The sequence below is a fragment of the Triticum aestivum genome, chromosome 4B (genome assembly GCF_018294505.1).
Source record: "Triticum aestivum cultivar Chinese Spring chromosome 4B, IWGSC CS RefSeq v2.1, whole genome shotgun sequence".
Lineage (NCBI taxonomy): Eukaryota > Viridiplantae > Streptophyta > Magnoliopsida > Poales > Poaceae > Triticum > Triticum aestivum.
The window spans coordinates 351210924-351222158 of record NC_057804.1 but is presented as its reverse complement, the minus strand read 5'-3'; positions in this window follow the sequence as shown (position 1 = coordinate 351222158).

Below are 11235 nucleotides of genomic sequence, written 5' to 3'. Positions count from 1 at the left end.
CCATGGATGTTAGAATCATTACAATGTAATCTAGATTATTGACTCTAGTGCAAGTGGGAGACTAAAGGAAATATGCCCTAGAGGCAATAATAAAGTTGTTATTTTATATTTCCTTATTCATGATAAATGTTTATTATTCATGCTAGAATTGTATTGATTGGAAACCTAAATACATGTGTGAATACATAGACAAACACTGTGTCCCTAGTGAGCCTCTACTTGACTAGCTCATTGATCAAAGATGGTTAGAGTTTCTTAACCATGGACATGAGTTGTTATTTGATAACGGGATCACATCATTAGGAGAATGATGTGATGGACAAGACCCATCCGTTAGCTTAGCATATTGATCGTTCAGTTTTATTACTATTGCTTTCTTCATGTCAACTACATATTCCTTCGACTATGAGATTATGCAACTCCTGGATACCGGAGGAATGCCTTGTGTGCTATAAAATGTCACAACGTATCTGGGTGATTATAAAGATGCTCTACAGGTATCTTCGAAGCTGTTTGTTGAGTTGGCATAGATCGAGGTTAGGATTTGTCACTCCGAGTATCGGAGAGGTATCTCTGGGCCCTCTCGGTAATACACATCATAAGAAGCCTTGCAAGCAAAGTGACTAATGAGTTAGTTGCAGGATGATGTATTACGAAACGAGTAAAGAGACTTGCCGGTAATGAGATTGAACTAGGTATGAAGATACCGACGATCGAATTTCAAGCAAGTAACATACCGATGGACAAAGGGAATTACGTATGTTGTCATAACGGTTCGACCGATAAAGATCTTCATAGAATATGTAGGAGACAATATGGGAATCCAGGTTCCGCTATTGATTATTGACCGGAGAGGTGTCTCGGTCATGTCTACATAGTTCTCGAACCCGTAGGGTCCGCACGCTTAACATTCAATGATGATATTATGTTATATGAGTTATCTGATTTGGTGACCGAATGTTGTTCGGAGTCCCAGATGAGATCACGGACATGACGAGGAGTCTCGAAATGGTCAAGAGGTAAATATTGATAGATAGGACGATAGTATTCGGACACAGGAAGTGTTCCGGAGGGTACCGGGTACATATCAGGTCACCGGAAGGGGTTCCGGGCAACCCCGGCAAAATATATGGGCCTAATGGGCCAAGAGGGGAAGCACACTAGCCACCAGGGGCTGGTGCGCCCCCATATGGGCTGAACCATAGGAGAAGGAAAGAGGGGAAGGGAGAAGGAAAGGGGAGGATTGGGCCTCCCCCTCCCTTCCCTCCTCCCTCCTCTTTCCTCCCCCCTCCGGTAAATAAGGAAGGGGGGCTAGGAGGAACCCAAGTAGGATTTGGTCCTACTTGTGGCGCCTCCTGGCCTCTCCCCTCTCCCTCCCACCTATATATATATGTGGGGGGGGGGTGCTACGTCTTGAGCTTGCATTAGTTTACCTCGAAGAGGAGAGGGTGATGCAGCAATAGTGGCGTAAGTATTTCCCTCAGTTTTTGAGAACCAAGGTATAAATCCAGTAGGACGCTCCTCAAAAGTCCCATGCACCTACACAAACAAACAAAGAACTCGCAACCAACGCAATAAAGGGGTTGTCAATCCCTTCACGACCACTTGCGAAAGTGAGATCTAATAAAGATAGTATGATAAGATAAATATATTTTTGGTATTTTATAATATAGATGCAAAAAGTAAAGATGCAAATAAAGGTAGATTGGAAGCAAATATGATAAGAGATAGACCCGGGGGCCATAGGTTTCACTAGTGGCTTCTCTCAAGATAGCATAAGTATTACGGTGGGTGAACAAATTACTGTCAAGCAATTGATAGAAAAGCGAATAATTATGAGATTATCTAGGCATGATCATGTATATAGGCATCACGTCCGCAGCAAGTAGACCGACTCCTGCCTGCATCTACTACTATTACTCCACACATCGACCGACTCCTGCCTGCATCTATAGTATTAAGTTCATAAGAACAGAGTAACGCATTAAGCAAGATGACATGATGTAGAGGGATAAACTCAAGCAATATGATATAAACCCCATCTTGTTATCCTCAATGGCAACAATACAATATGTGCCTTGCAACCCTTTCTGTCACTGGGTAAGGACACCGCATGATTGAACCCAAAGCTAAGCACTTCTCCCATGGCAAGAAAGATCAATCTAGTAGGCCAAACCAATCTGATAATTCGAAGAGACTTGCAAAGATAACTCAATCATACATAAAAGAATTCAGAGAAGATTCAAATATTATTCATAGATAAACTTGATCATAAACCCACAATTCATCAGATCTCGACAAACACACCACAAAAAGAGTTTACATCGAATAGATCTCCACAAGAGAGGGGGAGAACATTGTATTGAGATCCAAAAAAGAGAGAAGAAGCCATCTAGCTAATAACTATGGACCCGTAGGTCTGTGGTAAACTACTCACAACTCATCGGAGGGGCAAGGATGTTGATGTAGAAGCCCTCCATGGTCGATTCCCCCTCCGGCAAAGTGCCGGCGAAGGCTCCAAGATGAGATCTCGCGGATACAGAAGGTTGCGGTGGTGGAAATTGTGTTTCGTCCTGCTCCTGGATGTTTTCGGGGTATGTAGGTATATATAGGAGGAAGAAGTACGTCGGTGGCCGCCCGAGGGGCCCACGAGACAGGGGGCGCGCCCTATAGGGGAGGGCGCCCTCCTATCTCGTGGGAGCCTCGGCTGCTTCTTGACTTGCACTCCAAGTCCTCTGGATCACATTTGTTCCCAAAATCACGCTCCCGAAGGTTTCATTCCGTTTGGACTCCGTTTGATATTCCTTTTCTTCGAAATACTGAAATAGGCAAAAAACAGCAATATGGGCTGGGCCTCCGGTTAGTACTTAGTCCCAAAAGTGATATAAATGTGTAAAATAAAGCCCATAAACATCCAAAAGGGGTAATATAATAGCATGGAACAATCAAAAATTATAGATATGTTGGAGATGTATCAAGCATCCCCAAGCTTAATTCCTGCTCGTCCTCGAGTAGGTAAATGATAAAAAGAGAATTTTTGATGTGGAATGCTACCTAGCATAATTCAAAATGTAATTTTCTTTATTGTGGCATGAATGTTCAGATCCAAATGATTCAAAATAAAAGTTCAAAATGATAAAAGAAATAGTAACACTTCAAGCATACTAATCAAAGTAATCATGTCTTCTCAAAATAACATGGCAAAAGAAAGTTCATCCCTACAAAATCATATAATTAGGCTATGCTTCATTTTCATCACACAAAGATGTTCCCAACTTCTATACCCCTGATGACAAGCCAAGCAATTGTTTCATACTTAAATAATCTCAAACTTTTTCAACCTTCATGCAATATATGAGCGTGAGCCATGAATATAGCACTATGGGTGGAATAGAATATGATGATGGGGATTGTGTGGAGAAGACAAAAAAGGAGAAAGTCTCACATTGACGAGGATAATCAATGGGCTATGGAGATGACCATCAATTGATGTCAACATGAGGAGTAGGGATTGCCATGCAACGGATGCACTAGAGCTATAAATAAATGCTCAATAAAAGAAAACTAGTGGGTGTGCATCCAACTTGCTTGCTCACGAAGACCTAGGGCATTTTAGGAAGCCCATCGTAGGAATATACAAGCCAAGTTCTATAATGAAAAATTCCCACTAGTATGAAAAAGACAACTTATGAGACTCAATATATGAACAACATGGTGCTACTTTGAACCACAATATATGAGACTCACTACATGAAGAACAAGGTGCTACTTTGAAGCACAAGTGTGGAAAAAGAGATAGTAACATTGCCCTTTTTATTTTTTTATTTCTTTTTATTTTTTGGGCCTTTCTTTTTTTTATTTTGGCCTTATCTTTTTTTTCTTTGGGCAATGTTCTAATAATGATGATCATCACACTTCTATTGATTACAACATATGAATTACAACTCAAAACTAGAACAATATATGACTCTATATGAATGCCTCCGGCAGTGTACCGGGATGGTGCAATGAATCAAGAGTGACATTTATGAAAAATAATGCACGGTGGCTTTGCCACAAATACGATGTCAACTACATGATCATGCAATGGCAATATGACAAAAGTAATGTATGTCATGCTGAACGGAACGGTGGAAAGTTGCATGGCAATATATCTCGGAATGGCTATGGAAATGCCATAATAGGTAGGTATGGTGGCTGTTTTGAGGAATATATAAGGAGGTTTATGTGTGATAGAGCATATTGTATCACGGGGTTTGGATGCACCGACGAAGTTTGCACCAACTCTCAAGGTGAGAAAGGGCAATGCACGGTACCGAAGAGGCTAGCAATGGTGGAAAGGTAAAAGTGCGTATAATCCATGGACTCAACATTAGTCAAAAGAACTCATATACTTATTGCAAAAATTTAGAAGTCATCAAAAATCAAGTACTACGCGCATGCTCCTAGGGGGATAGATTGGTAGGAAAAGACCATCGCTCATCCCCGACCGCCACTCATAAGGATGCACAAGCCAGGTACACTTCATGTTTCAAATTTGTTACACAACTTTAACCATACGTGCATGCTACGAGACTTGCTAACTTCAACACAAGCATTCTTTAAATTCATAATCACCCAACTAGCATGACTTTAATATCACTACCTCCATATCTCAAAACAATTATCAAGTATCAAATTGATCATAGCATCCAATTCACTTCCTATGATAGTTTTATTATACCCAACTTGGATGCCTACCATTCTAGGACCAATTTTATAACCATAGCAAATACCATGCTGTTCTAAAAGACTCTCAAAATAATATAAGTGAAGCATGAGAGACTAATAATTTCTTCAAAATTAAGACACCACCGTGCTCTAAAAGATATAAGTGAAGCACTAGAGCAAAAACTATCAAGCTCAAAAGATATAAGTGAAGCACATAGAGTATTCTAGCAAATTCTAATCAAATAGGATTCTCCCAAAAGGTGTGTACAGCAAGTATGATTATGGTAAACTAAAAAAGCAAAGACTAATATAATACACGATGCTCCAACCAAAACACATATCATGTGGCAAATAAAAATATAGCTCCAAGTAAAGTTACCAATGAACGAAGACGAAAGAGGGGATGCCTTCCCGGGGCATCCCCAAGCTTAGGCTTTTGGCTATCCTTGAATATCTTGGGGTGCTTTGGGCATCCCCAAGATTAGGCTCTTGCCACCCTTTATTCCATAGTCCATAAAAGCTTTACCAAAAACTTGAAAACCTCACAACACAAAACTCAACAGGAAATCTTATAAGCTCCGTTAGTGAAAGAAAACAAAACCACCACATAAGGTACTGTAATGAACTCATTTTTTATTTATTTTGGTGTTAAACCTACTGTATTCCAACTTCTCTATGGTTTATAAACTATTTTACTAGCCATAGATGCATCAAAATAAGCAAACAACACACGAAAAACAGAATCTGTCAAAAACAGAACAGTCTGTAGCAATCTGTAACTAACGCAAACTTCAGGAACTCTAAAAATCCTACAAAAATAGGAAGTCATGGACAATTTGTTTATTGATCAGAAGAAAAAAGAATCAACTCAAAAGCACGTTCCTGTGATTTAACAAAATTATATTCGTGCGTGCAAAGTTTCTGTTTTTCAGCAGAATCAAATCAACTAACGTCATAGGTTATCCTATAGGTTCTACTTGGCACAAACACTAATTAAAAGATAAAAACACATCTAAACAGAAGGTAGATGAAAGATTTATTACTAAACAGGAGCAAAAACAAAAAATATAAAGAAAATTGGGTTGCCTCCCAACTAGCGCTATCGTTTAACGCCCCTAGCTAGGCATAAAAGCGAAGATAGATCTAACGAGTGCCATCTTTGGCACTAAATTCATAAGTAGCCCGCATGATAGATTCATAAGGTAATTTGAATTTATTTCTTAGAAAGTGCTCCATGCCTTTCTTTAATGGAAATTGGAATCTAATATTCCCTTCCTTTATATCAATAATCGCGCCAATCATTCTAAGGAAGGTCTACCAAGAATAATAGGGCAAGAAAGATTGCAATCTATATCAAGAACGATAAAATCCATGGGCACCAAATTTCTATTTGCAACAATGAGAACATCATTGATCCTTCCCATGGGCTTTTTAATGGTGGAATCCGCAAGGTGCAAATTTACAGAGCAATCATCAAGATCATGGAAACCTAGAATATCACATAAAGTTTTCGGAATCGTGGAAACACTAGCACCCAAATCACACAAAGCAAAACACTCATGATCTTTAATTCTAATCTTTATAGTAGGTTCCCACTCATCATTAAGTTTTCTAGGTATAGAAACTTTCAAATTAAGTTTTTCATCATAAGATTGCATCAAGGCATCAACAATATGTTTGGTAAAAGCTTTATTTTGACTATAAGCATGAGGAGAATTAACAACGGATTGCAATAAGGAAATACAACCTTCTAAAAACAATTATCATAATCAAAATCCTTGAAATCCGAGATAGTGGGTTCAATGCTATTTAAAGTTGTGACCTCTCCAATCCCACTTTTACCAAATTTAGCATCAAGATCTAGAAACTACGAATTCTTGGGACGCCTTCTCGGTAAAGTTGACTCATCATCAGTCCCATAATCATCGAAATTCATATTGCAAAACATAGATCTAATAGGAGATGCATCAATAAATTTAAGATCCTCATCATTAGTTTCATGGAAACTAGAAGAACACGCTTTTATAAAGCTATCTTTTTTAGCATGCAATCTAGCGGTTCTTTCCTTGCACTCATCAATGGAAATTCTCATTTCTTTGAGAGACTCATTGATATCATGCTTAGGAGGAGAAGATCTAAGTTTAAGAGAATCAACATCAAGCGAAAGTCTATCAACGTTCCTAGCCAAATCATCAACTTTGAGCAATTTTTCTTCAACAAAAGCATTAAAGTTCTTTTGAGAAATCATAAATTCTTTCACACTATTCTCAAAATCAGAGGGCATTAAAATTACCATAAGAATTATTGTAGGAATTTCCATAATTATTAGAGGAATTACTAGGGAACGGTCTAGCATTAAAGTTTCCTCTATAAGCATTGTTTCCAAAACTATTCCTACCAACAAAATTCACATCCATAGATTCATTATTATTCTCAATCAAAGAAGACAAAGGCATATCATTGGGATCAAGAGGAGTATTTTTAGTTGAAAACAATTTCATAAGTTCATCCATCTTTCCACTCAAAACATTGATTTCTTCTATAGCATGCACTTTTTTTTACTAGAAGATCTTTTGGTGTGCCATTGAGAATAATTAGCCATAATATTATCAAGAAGTTTTGTAGCATCTCCTAACGTGATTTCCATAAACGTGCCTCCCGCGGCCGAATCTAAGAGATTTCTAGAAGCAAAGTTCAAACCGGCATAAAATTTTTGTATGATCATCCATAAATTCAAACCATGAGTAGGGCAATTGCGAAGCATCAATTTCATTCTTTCCCAAGATTGGGCAACATGCTCATGATCAAGTTGTTTAAAATTCATAATATCGTTCCTAAGAGTGATGATCTTAGCTGGAGGAAAATACTTAGAGATAAAAGCATCTTTGCACTTGTTCCAAGAATCAATACTATTTTTAGGCAAAGACGAAAACCAAACTTTGGCACGATCTCTAAGTGAAAACGGAAATAACTTCAATTTGACAATATTGTAATCCATATCTTTCTTCTTTTGCATATCACACAAATCAACAAAATTGTTTAGATGAGTAGCGGCATCTTCGCTAGGAAGGCCGGCAAATTGATCTTTCATAACAAGATTCAACAAAGCAGTGTTGATTTCACAAGACTCAACATCATTAAGAGGAGCAATCGGAGTACTAAGGAAATCATTATTATTGGTATTCGAGAAATCACACAATTTGGTATTATCTTGCGCCATGGCAACATGTAATCCAACACACAAGCAAGCAGAAAAACGGCAAGCGAAAAGACAGGAGGAGATTGGGAAAGAGAGGGCGAATAAAACGGCAAGGGTGAAGTGGGGGAGAGGAAAACAAGAGGCAAATGGCAAATAATGTAAATGCGAGGGATATGAGTTTATGATGGGTACTTGGTATGTCTTGACTTGAGCGAAGACCTCCCCGGCAACGACGTGAGAAATCCTTCTTGCTACGTCTTGAGCTTGCGTTGGTTTTCCTCGAAGAGGAGAGGGTGATGCAGCAATATTAGAGTAAGTATTTCCCTCAGTTTTTGAGAACCAAGGTATCAATTCAGTAGGAGGCTCCTCAAAAGTCCCACACACCTACACAAACAAACAAAGACCTCGCAACCAACACAATAAAGGGGTTGTCAATCCCTTCGCGGCCACTTGCGAAAGTGAGATCTAATAAAGATAGTATGATAAGATAAATATATTTTTGGTATTTTATAATATAGATGCAAAAATTAAAGATGCAAATAAAGGTAGATTGGAAGCGAATATGATAAGAGATAGACCCGGGGGCCATAGGTTTCACTAGTGGCTTCTCTCAAGATAGCATAAGTATTACAGTGGGTGAACAAATTACTGTCGAGCAATTGATAGAAAAGCGAATAATTATGAGATTATCTAGGCATGATCATGTATATAGGCATCACGTCCGCAACAAGTAGACCGACTCCTGCCTGCATCTACTACTATTACTCCACACATCGACCGACTCCTGCCTGCATCTAGAGTATTAAGTTCATAAGAACAGAGTAACGCATTAAGCAAGATGACATGATGTAGAGGGATAAACTCAAGCAATATGATATAAACCCCATCTTGCTATCCTGGATGGCAACAATACAATACGTGCCTTGCAACCCTTTCTGTCACTGGGTAAGGACACCGCAAGATTGAACCCAAAGCTAAGCACTTCTCCCATGGCAAGAAAGATCAATCTAGTAAGCCAAACCAAACTGATAATTCGAAGAGACTTGCAAAGATAACTCAATCATACATAAAAGAATTCAGAGAAGATTCAAATATTATTCATAGATAAAGTTGATCATAAACCCACAATTCATCGGATCTCGACAAACACACCGCAAAAAGAGTTTACACCGAAAAGATCTCCACAAGAGAGGGGGAGAAAATTGTATTGAGATCCAAAAAAGAGAGAAGAAGCCATCTAGCTAATAACTATGGACCCGTAGGTCTGTGGTAAACTACTCACAACTCATTAGAGGGGTAAGGATGTTGATGTAGAAGCCCTCCATGGTCGATTCCCCCTCAGGCAGAGTGCCGGCGAAGGCTCCAAGATGAGATCTCGCGGATACAGAAGGTTACGGTGGTGGAAATTGTGTTTCGTCCTGCTCCTGGATGTTTTTAGGGTACATAGGTATATATAGGAGGAAGAAGTACGTCGGTGGCCGCCCGAGGGGCCCACGAGACAGGGGGGTGCGCCCTCCTATCTCGTGGGAGCCTCGGCTGCTGACTTGCACTCCAGGTCCTCTGGATCACGTTCGTTCCAAAAATCACACTCCCGAAGGTTTCATTCCGTTTGGACTCCGTTTGATATTCCTTTTCTTCGAAATACTGAAATAGGCAAAAAAAACAGCAATATGGGCTGGGCCTCTGGTTAGTAGGTTAGTCCCAAAAATGATATAAATGTGTAAAATAAAGCCCATAAACATCCAAAAGGGGTAATATAATAGCATGGAACAATCAAAAATTATAGATACATTGGAGACGTATCAGGGGGGCTAGCACACCCTAGACAATTGTTAGCCATGTGCGGCGCCCCCTTCCACCGTTTACTCCCATGGTCATATCTTCATAGTGCTTAGACGAAGCCCTATGGAGATCATTTCACCGTCACCGTCACCATGCCGTTGTGCTGACGGAACTCATCTACTACCTCGACATCTTGCTGGATCAAGAAGGCAAGTGTTGGTGTACTAGAGTAGGGGTACCCTAGTATCCCGAACTTGTGCACGGGCAGTTGCAGCGCCGCGCGGCAAGGCTTGCCGGACGACTGCCAGAGTCCTCCGTGGGTTCCTTTGGAGCCATTCAAGAACAAAGCATTCAAGATGATGAGACAAGGCCCCGGCAAGAGGATCTTGCCGGGAAGAGACAAGGCCCCGGCAAGAGGAGCTTGTCGGGAAGGCCAACCACGGCACTTCAAGAAACTTGCCGCGATGCACCGCACGTCCCGGCAAGGTCCGGTGAGCGACAAGCTTCTGGACTCGACAAGACGACGACCCCGACAAGGTACTCACCGGGGGCCCGCTGCCACTCTGTACCCACGCTCCAGCGCACCCACCCGCGTGTCGCCATGAGGCTTCCTCAGGGGCGCGTGGCGGGAGCCTGTGCAGCCAGGGGTACGCGGTGGCAAGCGGAGATGAAGAGAAGGCCATCGTGGCAAATGGTGGCGCTCCTAACGGTCACTTTTTGCACTGTTTAGGCAACTCAGACGGGCATTCAATGACCTTGTCCCCTGCCGTCAGAGTTAGGTAGGGTGCACTGTGTCCACAGTAGCGGTAGCTGCACCTACCGCATCCTTTTCCATTTTTACCCTTCTAGTCTACGTTGCCACCTGTCGGTGACCCCTTGAAAGTATAAAAGGAGGCCCAAGCATAACGTAGAAGGGGTTCGGCCCATTCAAAACATCAGAAACACTCTCACGCTCGGTCTGGCAGCGTCCATCGCTCCTGAGTAAGAATTCAATACACACAAACAAGCAGCAGTAGGGTTTTACGCATCCGTGCGGCCCGAAGCTGGGTAAAAACTGCTCGCGTGTACTGCCTCGATCCGCTCTTTGCGCGGCCTCCGCCCCCCTCCGAACCGAAAGGGGCCCGGTCCCCATAGGTGTTGGTGGATCAGTTTCCCCGACATCTTTGGCGCGCCAGGTAGGGGGCGTCGAGATTGTGCGAACCCGATCCGGCATGCACGCGAGCTAAATCTTCATCGTCTTCATCGACATGCCACCGAAGAAGAAGGATTCGGAGGCAGCTGTTCTGTCTGCGTCGCTTTCACCGCCTCCGGAGCAAACGGGTGGTGGAGTGGACGCCGGCAGAAGAATGGGCGTCGACGAGGGAGCCCTCAGTGCGGCCAAGTCCAAGGACAAGGCGGCACAGACCTCGGCGTCCATGCACGCACTGCGCCCCTCTCAGGAGGCGCGGGACCAGCAGCGTCATGGCGTTCGCAGCGCCATACATCCGCTGGGCCAAGATCAAGCTGGTGGTTCTCGTGGCGCTCAAGACCAACATGCACGTCAA